The sequence below is a fragment of the Procambarus clarkii genome, chromosome 2 (genome assembly GCF_040958095.1).
Source record: "Procambarus clarkii isolate CNS0578487 chromosome 2, FALCON_Pclarkii_2.0, whole genome shotgun sequence".
Classification (NCBI taxonomy): domain Eukaryota; kingdom Metazoa; phylum Arthropoda; class Malacostraca; order Decapoda; family Cambaridae; genus Procambarus; species Procambarus clarkii.
In genome coordinates, this window is record NC_091151.1 from 44,842,442 (window position 1) to 44,847,059 (window position 4,618).

Here is a 4,618-nt window from a genome sequence, read left to right on the forward strand (position 1 = left end):
GCATGGTTCGATCCCAATCCAGATCCAATGATTTTTTTAAATTACAGTGTTATTAATAAATCTGATGCAAACATGAAAGTAATTGTCTAATACTTTCTTCGTGCATACAGAAACTATATTGATTTAAATATTCTGTCCCTGCACTTAGGATAAGATTTACATACCAAAGTAATTATTATTATTATTTTCATTATAATTGCTTTTTATTTATTAAAAGTACAAGCTACAGTTGCACTTCTATATGCAATTATCTGTAACAGTGTCATAGGCTTGACATATATAAAATTACATTTTTTGCTTTAGACATTCATATACAGTTAAGCATCTTGAATTGTTGAAGTGACTATGTTTTGGTTGATAACCTGTTACTAAAAGATTTCCATGTATATATATGTATTTTGGATGATACAAGCGTCGAAATTGCTCTATTATATTTCTACACAAGATTTCAAATTTTTCTTTAATTTTGATCGTAGGCTTGCATCCTTTTCTTTACTACTAGAGTAGGCTTGTAACTATCAAAAGAAAGCACCAAGCCGGGTAGACTATGTAGCGCCACTAAGACTATCTTCAATCCTATCCTTGACGTATGTTTGAAACCCTCTCTCTTGTTTTTTTGTTGTGGTACTCATCTTACTTTCTTCATCATCATTTTCAGCTTATTTCTAAACTTGGCATCTATAATTATATCATTCATACAGGGCGTCATGACCCAGTTCAGAAAGTCACCAGACATATAGATGTTCTTGCCCTGATAATATATAGCTACAGCTCACGCTTGGTAAAGCTTCCCCTTTACCTCCGCCCTTATAATTAATGTGAGCGCAGGTATAGTAACTTAACCAGGCTAGAGATACCGTTAATTTGGTTAGTGAGTTCTTTTAATGGGGCGTTGAAAGCAGCCTTTTCCATAGCTGCTTTGTTAACGTTTGAATGTACGGGGTGACTTCGTCCCACCCTATGTTTATATTTGAATTGGTGCGCGTTAACACACACTTAAACGCGCGCTCTCTCTCTCTCTCTCGCTCTCTCTCTCTCTCTCTCTCTCTCTCTCTCTCTCTCTCTCTCTCTCTCTCTCTCTCTCTCTCTCTCTCTCTCTCTCTCTCTCTCTCTCTCTCTCTCTCTCTCTCTCTCTTAGGCATTTTATTACCTACATCAATTTTAGAAAAATGTACCGTTTTTCTTATTACATAGGTACAATGTATTTATGCAGCTACCCTAGACTATATGCAGGGCTACATAGTATGTCAAGAGTTAGCTATGTGTGCAGTGCAGAGCCAGTGAGTGAAATATGAGGCGATAAGTACGTGCCTACCCACAGGTGGCCGACTTCCAATACGGTTAAACAAACCCAGACACGAAGGTTCAGTCATTAATATTATTAGTGTCGTAATCCGCATGCGGCTGTCTCGGCCAATAATTTGCTAATCATCATACACTAAAGACCTGAAAATGGCTCTGAAGGAACACCTGTTGCAGGAACCAATGGAAGTGAGGCTGTCCCACAGGCTACTTCTGACTGGCTAACGTTACCTTCAAGAAGCATGATGTTTGAGCGGGTGATCAGTCTTCACGATCGTGACTCTGGGGCCACGATCAAGCCCCGCAGCCAACACTAACACACTCAGTGTTGCACTGTTCTTGGCTACCGGTTTGAGAACCGGGAAAAGTGGAGCTAGGATAGAGACAAGGGAAAAGGAATACTGAAAGGGGGAAAGGCGGTAAAAGGAGGAAGACCAGAAAATGGGACGAAAAGTTAAATGTTTGGATGATCAGTTAATAAAGGGGGAGGGATAATTAAAAGGGTTATGGACAGTAAAAACAGAGAGAGACAGTATGCGATGGAGAGGTAGAATAAAAGGGAGAAAACCCGTGAATAGGGAAATGGCCAATGAAACAGGGGTAAATGACTCGACGAGTAGGAAAAAGAAAGCAGTGATGAAAATGACAGACTGAGATTATATTTGCTGTGTAACAAGTGGTGTCCCACAATAGTCAGCATTCAGACCCATTCTATTCTTGACATACATGAACGACCTACTTAAAACGATCGATTTAGTCATGTCGATACTAGCATTATTTGAAATTTACGAGAAGAATTATTATTGACGAGAAGTGCAACACGACATGGAGTTTAACCCTTATAAATTCACAATTATTATAACGATGAATATCGTATTAGATTTCAGAAAAATGGCATCTACAGTCAGACAAAGACTTAAGGATGCCTTCCACACCTAAACCGACGCCAAAGGCCCATGTGATCGGGATAAAGACAGCTGCTAGTACATCCTTCCAAATATTAGGATAGCATTAAGAAATCTGAAGACAGTTACTGCGGGATCTGAACAGACTTGTGAGGCTAGAGTGGAGCTTTAGGATAAAAGGAAACTGGAAAAGGTTCAGAGACTTGCCATGGAACGTTAGTGTGTCTGGCACAATACAGGTGCAACGAGAGAGAGAGAAAGAATATATTTACTATTTATGCCTGCAGGATCGAGCTGTTAACTCTTGGACCCGACCTTTCTAACTGTCGGTTATCAAATGTGCCGACTCCGTACTTATTTTCTTCTATCATATGTACTACATGCATTTCTCTTTCACACACGCACATTCCCAGGATACAGCATGTAGTAGCTATCTATTTACTGCTAGGTAAACAGATGCATCAGGTGGAAGAAACGACCCATTTGTTTCTGCCGCGGCCGGAAATCGAATCCATGATCTTTAGGCTACGACTCACAAACGCTGTCCGCTCAACCGCGAGGACACGTGTGCGTATGTGTCTCTGAGTGCGTAGAGATGTCTGTATGTGGTGATGCCTCATGATATGACCTGGTGAGCAGTAGGGACGGGAAGAGGATGATACAGCTAAGTGTACGCCGGAGTCTCCACCCTTATATATCGCTGCGGTTAACACTGCAAACGTTCCACTTATGACCCGCTGTGATTACTAGTTTGGAAAGTTTGTCTAAATTTAATATATAGTTTTTTCGGTTCTTCAATTTTACGGTGTTAGTTTAGGGTGTCAGCGCACAGAGGAAAATACATTGTTAAAGATATTGTTATTCTGCGTAATATACCATATTTTTATTTACTGATATGTGTGATATACTGTATGTAGGAAGTGAAGCGTTATCTGTAGCATTTTAGAAAATGAGCGATACATTGCAGGTTAGTATAATATAGAACGAGTATGCTTTGAATGTTTATCAAGTAGCTGCATATAGTGGTTTTTCAAGTTCCTACTAAGTGACTGACTAGTGACAAACCTAGTAGCCTAACTTATTGACAAACGCAACTTATGGCAACTTATTGACTAACGTTATCAAATCTGGTGATAGTGGTCCCCACTAATTTAGCCCTTAGTGTAAACAAATAGTACATACAGGTTTCTACACCCACTAGTTTATAAAGATACACATCTGCGCTAAATGACATTTAAAACACCAATACGTGTTAATGGAAGGGAATGCGATTGCTGTGTTAGTAATGGTCTGCTGCAGTCGGTACATGACTTTGTTTAAAAGTAAACCAAGCCTTTCCGCGTTCCATGAATTTTAAGTTTACACCAGCAGGATGATATATTTATTCAACTATATCTACATAATGTATATTATATAAATATTGGTGGAGTGGTTTTAACATCAGACGGCAATCTAGTGCCCCTGATTTTAAATCTTGAAAATTACGATGATTGTATGAAATCTGGATTGTAACTGGAATTATTACTTGTCACTGGCGGATTATGGTAGAGACAGCACATGTACTTTATTAATTACAAATATAAGGGTACAGTGTTTGCAATGGTTTTATATTATGTATAGTGTTCAATATGTTTTTATGAAGTGTAGTGTGCAGTGAAATGGTTTCTAATGAAGCATGCTGTGCAGTGCAAAAGCTACTTATACAATGTAAAGAACAGTGTATATATTAGTTTCTGATATAATGATAGGTAATGTAATGTTTTCATATATAATAAGGGTAGAGCGCAAAGGTTTCTTATATAATGAGATGTAAAGTGCAATGGCTTCTTATATATTACAGGGGTGGAGAGCAGTGCACAGTTACACAAATAGCTATGAAACAGAAGAAAACAGTAACTCGGGAAACAAGTTACAAAACAGCCACGTTCATCTTGAACATGCTAAATGTGAAAGCTGCTTATTGGTTCGAGACTAAATGGAAAGCGTATGTCACTGTAAATGACCTATTTAGGAAGAAGCATCTCTGTTCGCTATACCGGAAAAATTACGAGTTTAGCGAGTCAATCAAAGCAAATATTCTTCAAGAAGAATATCGTATGAGAGACGGCACTCAGCTGGCTGCCTGGAAAAGGAGCTGTTGGCTCTACCAGAACAAGTCCACTACGAGCTCAACATAGCCCGTGCTACTTGGAAATTTTGTTCCAAGTAGCTAAATCTAAAACATCAACCGGAACAACTTTACTCTATATTTTAGTCCTAGCCTAAAGTATACTTGCTTTTTGGTCAGTAAACTGTTGTTGTTGCTGCCTTAATAACCTCACATAGCTTGAAAGGCGTTAAGCTCAACTCCAAACCAATCTTCCAGACAAATGATATATTTAGGAAGCCTACTATTACCTGTATTACGTAAC